General features: G+C 37.4%; 1 protein-coding gene across 2 annotated transcripts in view; it reads left to right on the forward strand.

Moving 5' to 3' along the window:
* The window catches only part of ntng1a (netrin g1a), a 246,632-nt gene that overhangs the window by 49,558 nt on the left and 177,074 nt on the right, over positions 1 to 20,000 (forward strand). Inside the window, exon 1 of one of the 2 annotated variants that reach the window (XM_073940904.1) lies at positions 11,889 to 11,960. The exons of the other annotated variant lie outside the window; for it this stretch is intronic. The gene's annotated coding sequence lies outside the window, so the exon portion shown is untranslated. Of the gene's footprint in view, positions 1 to 11,888; positions 11,961 to 20,000 lie in introns of those variants that run through there. 2 annotated transcript variants of the gene reach the window in all.

Below are 20,000 nucleotides of genomic sequence, written 5' to 3' on the forward strand. Positions count from 1 at the left end.
TCTGTCTGTCTGTCTGTCTGTCTGTCTGTCTATCTGGCCATCATCTATCTATCTATCTATCTATCTATCTATCTATCTATCTATCTATCTATCTATCTATCTATCTATCTATCTATCTATCTATCTATCTATCTATCTATCTATCTATCTATCTATCTGTCTGTCTGTCTGTCTGTCTGTCTGTCTGTCTGTCTGTCTGTCTGTCTGTCTGTCTATATCTGTCTGTCTGTCCATCATCTATCTATCTATCTATCTATCTATCTATCTATCTATCTATCTATCTATCTATCTATCTATCTATCTATCTATCTATCTATCTATCTATCTATCTATCTATCTATCTATCTATCTATCTATCTATCTGTCTGTCTGTCTGTCTGTCTGTCTGTCTGTCTGTCTGTCTGTCTATATCTGTCTGTCTGTCCATCATCTATCTATCTATCTATCTATCTATCTATCTATCTATCTATCTATCTATCTATCTATCTATCTATCTATCTATCTATCTATCTATCTATCTATCTATCTATCTATCTATCCATCCATCCATCCATCCATCCATCCATCCATCCATCCATCCATCCATCCATCCATCCATCCATCCATCCATCCATCCATCCAATGTTCCATCCATTCTATCTTAATGTTCAACATAAATACATTTTAAATATATAAATGTCATCAATGCTTTCATTTAATTTAAACTTTGATCATCCCAGGCAAAATCAATATATGCAATTACGTAAGCAGATCTCATGCAAACCTACTAATTGGATTTTTTTCCCCATTTTTCCAAAGGCTCGATCTGGCTTCTTATGAAAGATGGCATTCTGTTTATAGAGTGGGCTCAGTCCTGTGTTCGGGTTGCTATAAGGAGCATCTCATAAGAAGCCTCTCAGCTCCTGTCTACTCAAGAGAGTCGTGTTCTTTGCAAAGCCATCCGAGGGTCACTGCTTTTATTTATTTCTTCAAGGTCAGATTTGAGGAGAGCAACTTCAAGGAGTTCAATATCAGTCTTTCCTTGAGAGAGCTCCGGTTTTCTATATAGTCTAGTACTGAATTAGTTATGTATGATGATAGACGGAACAAAAGATTTATATCCAAGACTTTTAATTGGGCACCAGTAATAAGAACGTTGTATTTTCACTCAATAGTGTATATAAATAAGCTGTTCTGTTATTTATTTATTTATTTATTTGTTTGTATGTTTTATATAACCTTTATAAACTGGCTCAGATCGATTGATTATAAAGACTACAGTGTTTTTGAAACATACTTTAGTTATGTATTAGAATTTATCTTTTGTATTACTGTTTTTTCTCCAATGGTTTGACTCTTTTTTTGAAACAGAAATGGAAACACATGGAAAGAATTTGTTTCATTCACTTCCCCTACTTAGTAAGCACACAAAGTCTTAAGACGTTAATATTAAGTTAGATTTAGGTTGTGGTGACCAGTTAAATGATGTTTATATTGGGTTGTTTTTAGGTTGCATTAAAGTGACCAAAATCAAACGTTGAGCCAACATCTTAAGATTGACCTACATATTGACATTTATTTGTCATGTATGGCAACCAAAATCCACAGAGTCAAGCTGTTGCATCATTAGACGTTGATATTTGGTTGTTTTTAGGTTGTGTTGGAAAGTGGCCAAAATGCAACATCTGTTTGTCATTAGACTGACGTTGGGTTTTGATGTCAACCCGATTTTCATGTCCACCCAAAATGCATCGTCTTACAACTTTGAGATACAACGTCAATCTGATGTCACGTTGAAATCCTGTGCCTGCTGGGTATCTTCAATTCTTGCCGAGACCAGAAATCGAACCAGCAACCTTTCGATTACAAGTCCAACAGCCTAACCATTGGGTCCCAACTGCAAAGGAGGCATAAGCTGTAAGATAAGCATAGGCTCTAGGAATATATCTTTTGTTAGTGTATATTGTGAAATGTATGTTTGAAATGAGACAACAAACATGCATAGACTGCTGAATTAGTGTATAATGAATGTTTATGAATTGTGTCATATCACTCAGCTATTGCAACTTGTTGCCGCACAGCAAGAAGGTTGTTGGTTCAAGTCCCAGCTTGGCCAGGAGGCATGGAGTTTGCATGATCTCCATTTGTTCTTTTTAGGTTTTCATAGATGCCAAAACTTCAATATTCAGCTATAGTTCCATCTCTCTTTGGTCCTATAGTTAATCCACAACACAACTCAGGGTTATTCTGATGGCATTAAGATAGCTCACTTATTCAGAAAGAGATATAAAGAAAGTGAGCAGGCACTGACACGAGCTGCAGAGCATCAAAGCAAAGCTCATGAATATTTATGACCATTTCAAATATGGTCAAAACTGAGCTTTTTATTCTATGTGGTCCTTCCCATAAAAAAAATAAATTAAAAAATAAACATTTTGGGCATTTTGACAACTTATCTAAGCCACATACCTGCAACATAGGCTCATTCTGAAAGCGTAGCCCTATATACATTTCTTGAGATCCCGAATTATGTAGCCAGAGGAATATATGGCTGCATTTTTTTCTTTCAAACAGACGCTATTCCTTTTTTCGCTTACCAGCTTACCTCTGTATGGATGACTTTCCTGCTGATACGAGTTTGTTCGGTAGCTTGACATGTACGTGGGCGGAGTCTGGTGAAGAATGGTTTCAGAAAGTGTAAGAAGTAAATAACAGGGTGAGAATGTGATAAAATCTGAAAACGTGGGAAAAATTAGGGGGCTTTTCTTTTTCTGGATTGCTTTATAAAACACTGTGGTTGGGTTTAGGCAAAAGGGTGAGCGCGTTAATCAATGCTTTTTAAAACACGATTGGTTGGGTTTAGGGAAGGGGGAGGGTGGGTCAGGTGATCAGTCAGTCAACAGCGGCCTCTGGTGGATTTACATAAGAACAGTAGGGGTGAATGGAAATTTGAGATCTGAAAAAGCGTACACAGCAGCCTCTGGTGGATTCACGAAGACAAAAACTGCAAAAAAAAAAAAAAAAAAAAAAAAAAAAAAAACATAGCTCCTGGCATGTATTTTGCTCTCTCCAGAAATGTATAAAGGGGTACATAATCAGAATGGGTCTGGGTTGCTACTAATGGGTCTGGGTTACCTACTATGTAGATATCGGTAAACAATCATACATATTGAATTAATACACCCTCTGGGTTATAAATACATATACAGTATAACATACTGCATTATATTATAATTCAAAGACACTATAGTGTTTACCTTAATTTTTTAAAAGTTTTATTTCATTACTAAAATCAGTTCTGATTTATGTATGTCTCAAAATATATATATTTTTTTTATTTTGCTTTGGTTAAACATGTAAATGTATTTAATACCTGAAACCTTGAAAAGAACGAATCATGCTTCATGACAACTGTCTCAGTTTGTCCACTGTATATATGAACAATTATTTTACGTCCAAAGACATTTAAATATATACAGTTAGGTCCATAAATACTTGAACATCAGCTCAGCTCTAACATTTTTGGCTCTGTACACCAACACAATTGATTCAAAATGAAAATACCAAGATGTGCTTTAAACAATTCAGCCAATTGTCCAATTACTTTTGGTCCCTTAACAAGTGGGAGGCACATATGCAAACTGTTGTAATTCCTACACCTTTCACCTGATTTGGATGTAAATACTCTCAAATTAAAACATTCTGCAGTTAAAGCACATCTTGATAGTTTTAAATCCATTGTGTTAGTGTATTGAGCCAAATTTTTTAGAATTCTGCCGATGTCCAAAAATGTATGGACCTAACTGTAAGTCAATACCCCTCAGTAGGAGATTCCTTGTGAGATTCCTTTTCCTCCGGCTGCATTTGATTGTCCACATAGGAGTGTATTTTGATGTCTGATCATGAAAATAACAAGTGATGTCTTGTAGATTGTCTTTTTTCATCTTTTGCTCCATCTGGCTTGTGTCTACCTTATTAGCACCTACCTGTTAATTGGTGATGTTCTGATGGTGTCCAGTACAAACGCAGTGGGATGCGAGCCTTTGGAGGTAAAAATAGATGCACGGATTTCACCTCATGCTGGCAAGCCGTAGACGAAACACAGCAAAATTATCTGATGTTTAATTGGCTCTCCACAACGCTGCTCTTGCTGCGCTTTTTTCTACCATCTGAGTAATCAGTCTTTCCACTAAAGAAAAGAAAAATCCTAATCAAGATTCTACTACAGTTTATCAACATCCTTAAAGCAAAATTGATTTATCTACAAAACCCAAATTGGCTAAGACAAGAAGACTCGCATTGAGAGAATGTGTTAAATCAAGTATTTTCTTACCCCCTGGTACGTTTTTTTTTTTTTTTTTTTTTCGGTTTCAAGTATAATAATCAGAATGACACACAACAAACTTGGAAATTTAAGGCTTTTTAATTTATCTCATTTTTAGCTTTTGATGAAGTCTCACAGTTTACATGACTTTAAATGCAGTGGTGCTTTTTTAAGTTAATAATTCGAACTATATTTCCTGCAAAGTATGTCAATAAAAATACTGATCATTCTTTATTTTAAGATAGTTTTCACTATTAACAAACCGTTACCTATTATGTTTAGCTGAATAAACTTAAAACTAGCTGTTTATTATTCATTATTAAGGTAGCAGTTATGTTTACGTAGGACTAAATAAACAGTCAAGATCATAATAAGTAATATGCCACTAGCTATTTGTCAGAATTTATCATTCAACCAGATTTTTTACACACAATAGTGATTGTTATTATTATTTTAGAATGTATTATAATAAAAACATTATATAAAAGACAGTAGCTTTACCAATAACTATAGTTTATGTCATTCTAATGCTAAGAGAAAATGTCTCCACATGATTAACTTGACTACAACGACACAGAAAGTGCAATTAAAACTAAGCATTAAAAAAACACTGACCTACCAGAATACATTCTGCTTTAAAAAAATATAATAAATAAACAAGTAAATAAATAAATAAATGTGGCAGGCAACAAATCAACAGCATGCGTGTTCTCCCCGTGTTGTCATGGGTGCTCTAATTTCCCCCACAGGCCTAAGACATGCGCTTCAGGTGAATTGAATAAACATGTATGTATGAGTGTGAATAAGTAGGTGTGGATGTTTCCCAGTACTGGGTTGCAGCTGGAAGGGCATCCGCTGTGTAAAACATAATCAATGCTGGATAAGTAGGCGGTTCATTCTGCTGTGGCGACCCCTGATGAATAGGGAGGGACTAAGCCGAAAAGAAAATGAATGAATGAATGAAAACTGTGGCAGAAGGATGTTGTGGACACAATAATATAGTTTTCATTATGCATGGTTTTGTAATTAATTAATGGTGTTGATGTTTCATTTTAGAATAAAATAAAATAAAATAAAATAAAATAAAATAAAATAAAATAAAATAAAATAAAATAAAATAAAATAAAATAAAATAAAATAAAATAGATGAGCTGTTGTTGGAGTCATGTTTGATGGAAGTGACTTTCTGGTCTCGGCAGTGTCAGTGTGTCGTCTTTCATGCTGATTAGAGCCCAGTGGGGAAGATCTCTTCTGTAAACACCTATAACCATCAACCACCACAGCCAAACAAAGACAAGGGCTTTCTTCAATTGGTCTCACAGCTAATGATCTTTCTTTTGTCTGTGTGTTTGGGTGTTGTTTTCCGCAGCTCTCAGGATGTATTTTACAAGACGGCAACAATGATCCTTTTGTTGAATTCTGAATTTATTATGTTTTCCAATTATTTGCAATGCACAATAAGGTTTTTAGATACTAGGGGTGTAACAGTAAATTGAGGTTCGGTACATGCCTCGGTTTTGTGGTCATGGTCCGATACAAGTTTGATATGGGTTTTTCTGTTTATTTCTGTTTATTTTAAACAGGGAGAAGTGTTTTGTCACTATCAGCTAAAGAGTAAACTGCTCTCTCAGATCACCAGCGAAACGCCAAGGGGACTTTAAATGTCACTTTAAGCTGTATAGAAGTGTCTTGAAAAATATCTAGTCAAATATTATTTACTGTCATCATGGCAAAGATAAAAGAAATTAGTTATTAGAAATGAGTTATTAAAACTATTATGTTTAGAAATGTGTTGAGAAAATATTCTCTCCGATAAACAGAAATTGGGGAAAATAATAAACAGAGGGGCTAATAATTCAGGAGGGCTAATGGTTCTGACTTCAACTGTGACTGATTTACACTCGTGTCTTGTGCAGAACCATGTTTTTTTATAAGCCGTGTGAAGCTAAATCAATTTTAACTTTCACCCATTTGTCAAACTGTCAGGTCCAGTGCAGTGGACCTATCAGAAGAAATCTGATGGTGGAGGGTGGGACCAAGCCTCTGTTTATAGTAGCAAGTTTGAATGACAAGGGCAGCATAGCAGAATTACTAACAAAGAGGGAAAACTTTGTTGCTATTTGGGAAATAGCCAGTGCTTAATTTGTGAATTTGAGGGTCCCGGAACAGATCGGGGTAACGGCTCAGGCATGATTTGCATTGGTGGTTGGTGCGTTGGATGGCGGAGGGGTTTCGCAGACGAAAGTGAGTGGGGCAGGGGGTGTCGCGGGCAAAAGTGAAGAGGTTTGGGGTTTCGCGGAAGAAAGCAAAAGTGAACAGCGAACGGGGGAGGAGGGCGGTTGAGGAGGGGGATGATTAATGAGGTTCTGGATATGGGATGTTCCGGAACAAATTAAGCACTGGAAATAGCCACTAGAAAAGGCCAACTGGACAACAGCACAAATAGGCAGAAACAGACAGAATATTTCAATGGAACGTTCTATTGAGTTTTACTTCTTGTTAGTGTAGGTTCTTTGCAACTACTGAAAGTTGCATTTTGCGTTTTCAGATGCAAAGACGTGATCTCTGTAAATGGCTCCTCAGTTGTTGAATTGCTGTGGTCTTTTCTGTCTAACTCCAGTGATTGCACATATGGACTGACTTTATTCATTGTGGGAGTGCATAGTGTTCCTTGTGTGCTAATGGTTCGGGATGAATACAAGAACATTCGTTTATTTTATTTTCGGCTTAGTCTCTTTATTAATCTGGGGTCGCCACAGCGAAATGAACCGCCAACTTATCCAACATATGTTTTACGCAGCGAATGCCCTTTCAACTGCAACTCATCACTGGGAAACACCCATAAACTCCCATTCACATACATACACTACAAACAATTTAGCTTTCCCAATTTACCTATAGCACATGTCTTTTGGACTTTGGGGAAACCGGAGCACCCAGAGGAAACCCATTGTCCTCTAAAACGAGCATTAATCTCAATCCCCTCTGGTAATTTCACATTTATGGTGATGAATATGTCATTTTTTATTGCTGTAAATATGAAATAACTCACAATAGACATGCAAGATGAAAATAAATGCTAATTTTTTAAGAGCATTTCAGGCGACTCTTCATCTGGACTCTTCATATTTTCACTTTTCTTTTATCTTTCCCTAATCTACATTCTGCATTTACTGTACATGTATCTCTGAAACTTTGAATGACTTCTCTCTTTTTCTTCTTCATCATGATGATGAAGTGCTATTATACACATTTGTATGTCATTTTGATTAAAAGCATCCTTTTGTATTATTATTTTTCTTCAAATATTTCCACTGATCCCATAGCATAGCACTACCCCCATTCACAAATCCCTGTCAGATATTTTTTCAGATATGTTTTGTTTCACAGACAGGATTAAGTCATAGTTTATTTGGGATATTGAAGTAATTTTTATAAACGTGTTTGCACTAACTGCACTAAATGAACATGCATAGCACCATTTCTATTTAATTTTCTAACTAAAATCATTCCAAGATTTTTCACAGTTAACAGTGATGTAATGTGAAACATTAGAGCTCAATATTTTGTCACTTCTCCGCTTAAACAATATGTGCAATTCAATGTGTCATTTTGGCAGCACTGTACTGTAAAATGTGTTATATTCCTGGATGCCAAGCACCTGTAGTTTGTCGATTATTGTGTAAATGAATGGATGAGTGCCGTGACTAAATACAACACACAACTTTTTTTTTGTACCATCTGTGTGGTCTTAAAAAGTATTAAAGGTTGATAAATCAATTATGAGAAAATTAAGGCCCTTAAAATAAATTAAAAAGTCTTAATCACATTTTTACAAGGTCTTCAATTTTGTTCAAGCACTGTTCAAAGTGTTTGACTCATTAAAAAAAGCATAAATAAATTTATTTTCCTCATAATATTACCAACAGCGTGCTCGATCCACATGATTAGTTCGATTGATTTGCGTCCAGTAAAGCTCCTCCGTCTGAATGATGTAACTTATCTGAGTTCTGTTGCATGGCTGTGCTCCATTGATTTATTTAACCACAACTCTTTATTAACAACTGTTTATTAAGTTAAAGGTTTTATACTGAGTAAAACTTGAAGTGGCGATGAGGTCTTCAAATATTCTGAGAAGGTCTTTAAAAGTCTTAAAAAGGTATTGAAATTATCGTTAGGATTCCTGCATATACCCTGAGCCAACAACATTGTCAAAACAATCCCCTGTCACACAAATCCATGAAAATGCTTTTTAAAAAGTTGCTGTATGAAGGTGTATTATTCATGCCAGGCATTCAGGTTGTGATAACACTTTGTGAAGGAACACTACTTTTCTGTGCACATAAAGTCCTGTAAAACACAATTGTTGTTTTAACAAAAATAAATTGTCACCTTTGACATTAGTTGTTGCTGTTTGCACTCTCACATAAAAAAAATGGATGCATGGAAATTTATGAAAATAATTAAATGTTTCATATCTAGGTTTCAGATATATATTCTCACAGAAATCAGTCAAGTTTGGTAAAGGAAACATCCTGGTTTGGGGTTAAATTCAGTATGGGGGCGTGCGAGAGATCTGCAGAGTCGATGGCAACATCAACAGCCTGAGGTATCAAGACATTTGTGCCGTCCATTACATTACAAACCACAGGAGAGGGCAAATTATTCAGCAGGATAGAGCTCCTTCTCATACTTCAGCCTCTACATCAAAGTTCCTGAAAGCAAAGAAGGTGCTCCAGGATTGGCCAGCCCAGTCACCAGACATGAACATTATTGAGCATGTCTGTGGTAAGATGAAGGAGGAGGCATTGAAGATAAATCCAAAGAATCTTGATGAACTCTGGGAATCCTGCAAGAACAAGTCTATGCCATTCCAGATAACTTTATTAATAAGTGATTTGAGTCATTGCAGAGATGTATGGACGCACTCCTCCGACCTCATGGGAATCATACACTATATTTATTCTTTTTCCACTGCACCATGACTTTATATTCTGTAGACCATTTTAATGTGGTGGTCTCATTAGTCCATGAACATTTCCTAGTAGGTGCCAGACCAGTCAAATCTTTAAAACAAGTAACAATAACTTGTTTTGAATCCTAAATTTTACTGGAAGCCAGTGAAGGGATGATAAAACTGGGAAGATATTAGAATTTTTTTTTTTTGTCCCAGTTAAAATTGCCTAGCAGCTGCAATTTTAACCAGTTGCAAGCGTACAATTGAAGCCTAAGAGACACCTAAATACAAAGAGTTGCAGAAGTTAAATCTGGACATAATAAAACTATTGATGATGGTTTTCAGCTCCTGAAAAGACAGAAAAGGCTACAGTTTGGCAATGTTCCTTAATTGATAGAAACTACTTTTGATGAATGAATTTATTTGCTTGTCAAACTTTAACTCTGAGTCAGAAATAACTCCAAGACCTTTTGCGTGACTGTGGACATTAGGCTTAAACAAACCTACTTGATTAATAGTAGAACTGAATGCAAGAGTGTATGGGTGTTTTCCAGTGTTGGGTTGCGGCTGAAAGGACATCTGCTGCGTAAAACATGTGCTGGATAAGTTGGTGGTTTATTCCGCTGTGGCGACCCCTGATTATTAAAGGAACTTAAGAAATAAAGAAAACAAATGAATGAGATAACTTCGTATTATATAAATGCCCTCATAATCAGTCTTGTTTTCTAATAAAAATCAGAATTATTAAAATCACTTGGCCTGTGGGAAACAGAAGTGACATAATGAAACGTATTGCTAACGAGTCTAGAATGCATGGCCTTATATCTGTACTTTGCTTTTTTGTAGCTAACACAGCAAAATAAAGTCTTTACTCTGCCTTATTTATCAACTCATCTGACGGTTGGAAACAGATTGCGGCTATAATCAATGTTCAGCAAAACACAGATTTGAACAAAGCGCTGTTGTCTAATGCGCCCCTCAAAACGAGACCAAAATATCAAGGCATTGATCCTGCTGGAATCGATCCTCAGCCAGAGCATCACACATTAATTTCTCAGAAGGCTTTTATTTTTGAATAGGTCGGCGTGACAGTGGGCAGATTAGCAGGCGGTGCTGCCCACAGGCCTGAAGCTGATGGAGAGCCACAGACGATGGTCAGGCAGGTGACAGGTTCAGTCCTGCTGTCAGCACTTAGGATTTCCCCATAGGCACACGAATTCCGACAGCAGCTGCCAAGCGGGACGCACACACACAAAGCCCGCTCAAATTTGGAAATACTCTTGTATGAGAGTGTGATTTCATCAAACTTTCACAGCCTTCTTTTGTTTTAACCGATGTTTAGATTCACCTCCTGAGGCGAGTTAGTGTGTTTACTTACATCTATTGCGTTGCTCATCAGTTTCAACCGCTTAGTTAGGTGTTACCTCATGCATTGTGTTTAATACTGTTTCCCAAGACATGTTATTCTGAAAAAAATGCTGCATTTTAAATCATGGTTAGCAGTTGCCTAGCATTTACTCACCCAGATCCTCTTAGGCCCAATTCAAAATGACACACTTCATGTGCACTTGAACTCTTGTTGCGGGCACTCTTTGTGTGTGTGTGTGTGTGTGTGTGTGTGTGTCTGTTCAAATCCTTTTACCTTTCAGAAAAGTGCTTGTAAGTGCCCCTTTTGAGGCTGTTATGCCCCCTTTTTCTGCCAAATAGTTGCTCCAGTGACAGTAACTAAGTATTTTACTTCATTACTATAATTAAGTACATATTTTAATTTTCAATTCAATGTGGCTTTATTTGTAAAGTGCATTTACAATGTAGATTGTGTAAACGCAGCTTCACATAAAGGGTCATAGTAAATTGGAACAGTGTAGTTCAGTTTTTTTTTTTTTTTTTTTTTTTTTGGTGTTTACATTCAGTTCAGCTCAGTTCAGTGTGGTTTAATAATCACTACTGAGGGTCTAGAAACTGGAGAGCAAATCCATCGATGTGCAGCTCTACAGATCCCAATCCATGCAAGCTAGTGGCGACAGCGGAGAGGGAAAAAAACAACTTCTGGCTGGAAGCTGGGCCTCAACGAAGACTCGTTGAAGCACTAATGTCAGTGCTTTATCAATGTATTTTAATTTTGGCAAACTTATACTTCACTTCATTCCAAAATAAAACATTGTACTTACTCTATTACTTCATTATGTAGAGAAGCAAAATAAAATAAAAATAAACTAATTAAATTGCCTCACAGCAAGAAGTTTGCTGGTTCAAGTTCCAGCTGGGTCAGTTGGTGTGGGGTTTGCATGTTCTCTTCGTGATCATGTGGGTTTCATCCGGGTGCTCCGGTTTCCCCCACAGTCCAAAGACATCCGCTATAGGTGAATTAGGTAAGCTAAATTGGCCGTAGTGTATGAGTGTGAATGAGTGTGAATGGATGTTTCCTGTGTAATACATATGCTGGATAAGTTGGTGGTTCATACCACTGTGGCGACCTCTGAGGAATAAGGGGACTAAGCCGAAGGTGTAACCTTTCGGCACTTTGTCTCCGTTCCCCTAGAGGTCCCCGTGTTCCCTCCCCTGATTTGGTTCTTCCTTGTGTGTCCTTGTTTTCTTAATTTCGATCACCTGTGACTTGTTCTGCTTGTATATTTAAGTTGCCGCTTTCTCTCTGTTCCTCACTCTGTTCCAGTCTCTTGATCTCCTGAGCTACGTCTAGTAGGACTCTTTTGTATTCCCTGTTGCTTGCTGCCTTAATGATTATTTGATTACTTGTGTGGAGTTTTCTTTGTATGTTTATTATACTGTTAAAACATTTTATATACCTCATTCTGAGAAGAATCTTATGGCCCGTTTCCGAGTGGTACAGTATGGTAGGGTACGGGTTGGTATGGGCCACATTTATCAGGCATGCGCTTCCACTGCTAAAAGGGTGGTACCAATGGTACTCTTTTGGTGCACGTGGTGTGCAATGTTTGTCGATGTCATTCTTGCTTAAGTAAATGTCAAAGTAAAGCTGTACGGGTCAGTCACATCTGAAGAGAGGTGTTTCTCACAAAACAGGTGCTTTTATACACCAATACTTGTGTATAAATGTTCATTACCTTTCTATGAACATGATTTGATTATAACTGCAGATCAATGACAGTGCGAAATATCCTACTGTAACGTCTGCAATTATATCAAATAAATAAATGCAACATATATGAATACATACAGTCTCCGATATGTTATTAATTAGAGAAAAGCTACACACAGCATACATTTAGTGCTTATTTGGGTTCAAAAACAACACACAATATAGCCTACAGTCAGTGCAACCCTCTCATCTGCATCTTTAATCTTCAACAGCACATGTAACATCTGTTACAAAGTAATTCTGACTTTATAATAGTCCAAAAGGTGATGATAATAGTTAAACATGGCAAATTGTTCATGTTTTAGGTTGCTGAAACAATCATTTGTGTTTTTTTCAGCTTCTCCTTTGTTTTTCCCGTGTGTGTCACTCTTGCCCTTGTTCATTTCTGAAAGGATTGTATGTCAGAAGCATGTTATTATCATTGGCTTAAAAAATTTATTTCCAATATTGACATGCGGCGAGCGCAAGCAAGAAATCGAAACTGCTCCGGCTTTAGAAGGCCATATAAAACACAGGGCAGATTCAGCTTTTCTTCTTGGCTTTGTGGCCGTTCATCAAGACGACAACAAGGTTTGTTTGAGCTTGGGTCGACCATGGCTCGTTATTATTTGTATATTTTATTACGGTGTGATGTCTCGGCTGTGTATTTAAAACATGGCAGTTCCTTTGTTTTAATTCTGGCTTGTTGCACGAGTATGTTGTGACGTATCTGTGTGAGTGACGTATCTCTGTAAAAAATAGCGTTCAGCTGTGAGTCTAGCTCTGCCTTTTGGTACCCTTTTGTTTGTGCTAAGTACCCTTTGCAAAGGGTACTAAAAAAGTGGTACAGTTCGCTTTTAGGTACCTTTTAACAGTGAAAACGGCATACCGAACAGTAAAAGCATACCGTACTGTACCATACCACCAGTACTCATCTGTTTTGCTACCTCATTTTTAGGAAGAATTTAGATTGACTTTATATATATATATATATATATATATATATATATATATATATATATATATATATATATATATATATATATATATATATATATATATATATATATATATATATATATTATTGTATTCTTCAATAAACATTATTTATCAGAATTAGATTTAACATAAAACTCTAATGTACATCACTGATTACCAAAAATAAGCACAGTATAATATCAACCATAGACATAAAAAATAAAGTGTGAAGCAGAAAATTCTGGGAAAATCCATTTATGGGAACTCTTATGGAAAATCAATCATATTGTTAATCAGGATACAGACTTTACTGTGGCATTCTTACAGTTTAGGTAATTCTTATGGCATTCTAATGGCATTATTACTGCAAGGTAATTTGGAATGGACGTGTGAACGGTCTTTTCTGGAAAAACTCCGGAATGTCCTTGCCTGTGTGAACAGCGCTTTTTTTATATATATTTACCGGTAAAGTCATTCCGGTAATTTTCCGTAAACGGGCTATTGACTTGAACCTAGTAGGTTTTAATATGGTCATAGTTTATTTATACAAATGCACACTACAATATTCATATCCATACATGCACACCATAATCTCAAAAAAAAAGCCAGAAAACCAGAATGTTGTTCAACTGAATGACACATTTCTGTCGACTGTCGAACAGGTTGCTTCCTCAGATGTTAATGTGCTTGCTGCCTCAGATAGGAATCAGATTTGCACCGCAAGGGTGGCGCTGCTACAACTGAATCAAAACACCAATCCACTGTAGTGATTGCAACTTCCTCTTCTAGTTTCATCCTTTCAGCAGATTTATCTCATGTCCTCACCCTTAACTGATCCAACCAAACAAGATTCAGCAGGCGGATTGGAAACAACATGAGCCACCCTGGGAAAAAAAATAAATAAATAAATAAATCAGCTTGAGCTGTGTTATCAAATGTTTTCAGGACATCCTTCATTGTCCAAAGTGATTTGGTTTCCCACTGTTACACTCATGCTTGAACAACTGGTCTGTTCCTCTTGCAGAAGCCTCCATCTCTCTGCTCTGAAATTATCTCAGGCTTCCCAGACATGTTTCAGGACCACTGAGCAAAGTCTCTTCTTTCGCTGCCAGTCCATCCCCTTCCAATCAGCTCAGAGTCTGTGCTTTAGATGGGCAAACAGTGATGTGCAATTTTAATTAAACCGAGATCAGGTGCAGGTGTCTGCGCAAACACACAGCTTTTTTTTTTCTTTTTTCAATCATTTCAGAATGTGTATAAAGCATTCAGTAGATGTGGATTTTGTTTAAACTGTGTGTTATCACAGTAAGGATTCAGAACTACCTAGAGAAGATATGGAAAGCGAGACAAGCAATGGAAGAAACTTTAGGAAAACGGGGGTCCACAACTTTTAGATGATTTCCATTTAAAAGTGAGTCACAGGACAGAAAAAAGGAGAATAAAATGTATCCCGTATACACTCACCTGCCACTTTATTAAATACAGCTGTCTAACTGCTCGTTAACAAAAATTTCTAATCAGCCAATCACATGGCAGCAACTCAATGCATTTAGACATGTAGACACGGTCAAGACGATCCCCTGCAGTTCAAACCGAGCATCAGAATGGGGAAGAAAGGAGATTTAAGTGACTTTGAATGTCGCATGGTTGATGGTGTCAGACGGGCTGGTCTGAGTATTTCAGAAACTGCTGATCTACTGGGATTTTCAAGCACAATCATCTCTAGGGTTTACAGAGAATGTTCTGAAAAAGAGAAAATATCCAGTTAGTGGCAGTTCTGTGGGCGCAAATGCTTTGTTGATGCCAGAGGTCAGAGGAGAATAGCCAGACTGAGTCCAGTTGATAGAAAGGCAACAGTAACTCACAAAAACACTCGTTACAACTGAGGTATGCATCTCTGAACAAACAACACATCCGACTTTGAGGCAGATGGGCTACAGCAGCAGAAGACCACACTGGGTCCCACTCCTGTCAGCTAAGAACAGGAAACTGAGGCTACAATTCACACAGGCTCACCAACATTAGATGATAGAAGATTGTAACAACATTGCCTGGTCTGAGTCTCGATTTCTGCTGCGACATTTGGATGGTAGGGTCAGAATTTGAAGTCAACACTATGAAAGCATGGATCCATCCTGTCTTGTATCAACAGCTCGTGCTGGTGGTGGTGGTGTAATGGTGTGGGGAATATTTTCTTGGCACACTTTGGGCCCATTAGTGCCAACTTAGTATCATGTCAACGCCACAGCCTACTTTAATATTGTTGCTGACTATGTCCATCCCTTTGGGGATGACCACAGTGTGCTCCTCTTCTGATGGCTACTTCCAGCAGAATAAGGCACCATGTCATTAAGCACAAATCGACTTGGACTGATTTCCAGAACATGACAATAAGTTCACTGTACTCAAATGGCCTCCACAGTCACCATAGCTTAATCCAATAGAGCACCTTTGGGATGTGGTGGAAAGGGAGACTCGTATCATGGAAGTGTTACTGACAAATCTGCAGCAACTGCGTGATGCTATTATATCACAATACGGACCAAAATCTCTGATGAATATTTCCAGTACCTTGTTGTATCTATGCAACGAAGGATTAAGGCAGTTCTGAAGGCAAAAGGTAGTGATTAGAGTAAACTGTGTGAAGTGTGTATGTTCCCCCATGTTTGCCTGTATTATGTATAGGTAAATTGAATAAACTAAATTTTCCATAGTGTATGTGTGAATGAGTTTGTATGGATGTTTCCCAGTACTAGGTTGCAGCTGGAAGAGCATCCACTGTGTAAAACATATACTAGATAAGTTGGTGGTTCATTCCGCTTGACCCGTGTTGAATAAAGAAACTAAGCCAAAGAAAATAAATAATTAAAGGGATAGTTCAGCCAAAAGGTTTATTTACTTACCATTTACTCACTAAAAAACTCTAAATGAAAAAAAGTATATGATGACTGAATTTTTATATTTAGGTTAACTGTCCCTTGAAAAACAATAAAATTGTTAGTTTCTATGAATTGTGATATTTAAGCAACAGTTTATTAAAAAGAAAGAAAAGTAGGGCAGAGACTTGATTTTCTTCATTATCGTTGATTGGATTTTATGAGTTGAATTTGGAAAGAGAGGCTGATGAATGTGAGCTTACAGGCTTAAACCACACTAAATGATTGGATAAGTCTGTCATTTTCACTAGATTTTGATTAAACTGTACAATCTATTTTTTCTATACAGCAGCTATATGTTAGAATTTGTATGTACCGTATTAATCGCTTTTTATCAGCAGCATGTAGCTTAAAGGGATAGTTCACCCAAAAAAATGTGTTCTGCCATTGTTTACTCACTTTTACCTTTTTATTTGAGTTTCTTCTTTTAAAAAAAGGAGCTATTTAGAAAAATGCTGGTATCTGAAATCCTTTTACTTTTTTCTTACAATAGATGGGTGCCAGTAACCACTAAAAAAAGTGTATTGTTTAAGAAGACATGAGAATAAATAATGATATAATTTAAATTTTTCGGTCAACTTTCCCTTTAAGAAAAAAAAAAAAAAGAATATCTCCAACTTTTATGAAATCCATTAAAAAAAAAAAAAAAAGCCTTTTTCTGCTTCCTCAAACCACTTAAAATATTTTGGGACAACTGAAGCCCTGCTCACACAATGTGTGCAAAATTGCTTCTACAGATTGTCAGTATATTGTACATTCATGTCAGGCACATCTTCATTGTCGTTCAGTCTGACATTATGACAGCTGAGATCTTACAGTGTGACATGAGAGCCATATGTGTGCAGTCTGACATACAATTGTTCAGGATTATAAAAAATCTCACAGTGTTAGCCGACCTTTAGTTGTTTTGTGTTCAATCCACTTAAATTTGTAAAGACAATTAAGTTAACTTGGGAGTGGAGGGTTGGGGGGTGGGGGGGGGGGGGGAGTCGATGGGGATCGGGGGAATCGCGAACTGTAGAGCTGGAGGTGGGGGGGGGGGGGGGGGTTGGGGGTTGATGGTTGGTGTCTGAGGGAAGATCTGTATCAATACTTAAATGTGACTCAGATATTGATTAGCGAGAGAGAATCTTCATTGCCTGCATCACTAGATTCACAACACAAGACATCAAACTTATTATATTTCATTCATTTTCATTTCGGCTTAGTCCCTTTTATTAATTTGGGGTCCCCACAGCAGAATGAACCACCAACTTATCCAGCATATGTTTTACATAGCGGATGACCTGACAAAAACCAACGCCAACACAGGGAGAACATGCAAACTCCACAAGGCTTGAACCAGCAACCTTCTTGCTGTGAGGTGGTCGTGCTACTCAATGAGCCACAGTGACGACATATTAAATTCCAATAAATATTAAAAGCCACTGTAGCATCCTTTTAAATGACTTTTGAATAAAATGGCTGTATTGTGGCTTGTATATAGATGATGTCAAAGTTTTTTCACAGCTGTTGTTTTTTTCCTTTTCATTTGTACATGTCTAAACAATACTTTTTAATTCTAATGAAAGAACACAAGGGCAGCGCAGTAGCACAGTGGGTAGCACTTTCACCTCATAGCAAAATGGTTGCTGGTTCGAGCCTTGGCTGGATCAGTTGGCATTTCGATGTGGAGTTTGCATGTTCTCATGTTCGCGTGGGTTTCCTTCGAGTGCTACGGTTTCCCTCACAAGTCCAAAGACTTGTGCTATAGGTGAATTGGTTAAGCTAAATTGTTTATAGCCTTCGTGTGGGAATGATGGGTGTTTCCCAGTCATGGGTTGCAACTGAAATGGCATCTGCTGCAAAAAATATATGCTAGATAGGTTGGCAGTTTATTCCACTGTGGTTGACCTCTGATGAGTAAAGGGACTGAGCCAAAAAGAAATTGAATAAATGAATGAATGAATGAATGAACGTGTTGTGGTAGTGAATCACATTGAACAAACGTTTGAGCGTGAGAAACCATAGATGTATACACTAGATATTGCATACGGTCACTAAGAATACGTCAATAGCACCGCAACATTTGTACAGGGCTCACAGGACAAATGTTGTCCAACCGCATTAGTCAAGACTAAAGCCAATATGAACATATGGTGGACTTTACCGCTGTGTACGGGTGCAGTAACAAGTAAACAAAGAAAACAAAGCACAAAGACAGAACATTTCATATAAGATTTCATTTGATATTTTGTGTGTTATGAACTTTTGTGCTCAACGAGTAAGGTTACTGATGATAATACAGTCACAGTGCACTGATCAAAAGGCAAAGTAGCAGAAACTTGCACTAAATACTAGGCTTTTGCTAATTTGGTTAAATAAAATCATAACACAATGTAAATAAAATATGACAACAAGATGCTGCGGCGCTTGCATTATTGTCAGATAGTGAACGAGTCATTCATAACAGAGATTCATTCTCAAATTAATTGCTACCTCAGTTAGAATTAGAAGTGAAAGCAGGAGAGGAAGTGTGTTTCAGGACTTAAATTAGATCAAATTGAACAGGTAGAATTAAAATTATAATTTTTTGTAATTTGAAAATATATTTGTATACTGACCAGCGGGAAACTTTCCGATCATAGATATACTGTATATGTATATATGTGTGTATATAAATGGCTCCGGATGGCCAGTCCTCCACTACACATTGATCCCACTTTCATTTCAAAGTAGCGCTACCCTGTACTAAAATGGTGGCTCTATTGACGCATTCCTTTCAATATAGACACCAATAGCGTAGGCGACATCTACTGTAAATATCTATGGCAGTGGTCACCAAACTTGTTCCTGGAGGGCCGGTGTCCTGCAGATTTTAGCTCCAACCCTAATCAAACACACCTGAACAAGCTAATCAAGGTCTTACTAGGTATACTTGAAACATCCAGGCAGGTGTGTTGAGGTAAGATGGACCTAAACCCTGCAGGGACACCGGCCCTCCAGGACCAGGATTGGTGACCCCTGATCTATGGTGAGAAACAAGTTACTGGCTGCAGTTCACTTAATGGCCCAAGGTGTCGCTAAAAACAATGGATTCTGAACTCTACACAAAACCTATTTTTGAATTTCTTTCAAAAATAACATGCACAATAATCCTATAGATAAATTGTTTAACGTATTATCTATAAAATGCATTAAAAAGGAATATGGCAAATTTTAATTTTACCCCATCCCATTATTTTACCTTTATTTCAGCAAAAATACATAATTACCATTCACACCACACATACTTCATTCTCCCCGCATGCTTTTTTAAAATTTAATATTAAATGTGTGTTTGCAAAGAAAAACAAGTGTGCACCCTTTTCCCCTGTCGACTTCTCACTCCATGAGTTCAATCTGGGGACAATGCTGGAAAAAAAGGGCAGATCTAATCCAACCCTGAACATTTATCACCACAGATAAAAGCAAAAGAAATCATAAAACACACTGTATTCAAGAGGAATAGCCTGCTGTCAGTGTGTAGCCTTTAGCGTGCGCCGGGAGAGTGACGGCCGAGGGTGAGGCAGTGCTATTTTATTAAGGTTAAAAGCAGATCATGCTATCCGTCATGGTGGAAAATGCGGTTTGGCTCAGACGGAGCCCTGGTGTTATGTTAGTACGGCTACAGCTGGGCACAGTCCGTTTAAACAGCTGTCCTGGAACTACTGCCAAACAGGCAGACAGCAACGATAGACACACACT

Source organism: Danio rerio, chromosome 24 (genome assembly GCF_049306965.1).
Source record: "Danio rerio strain Tuebingen ecotype United States chromosome 24, GRCz12tu, whole genome shotgun sequence".
NCBI lineage: Eukaryota > Metazoa > Chordata > Actinopteri > Cypriniformes > Danionidae > Danio > Danio rerio.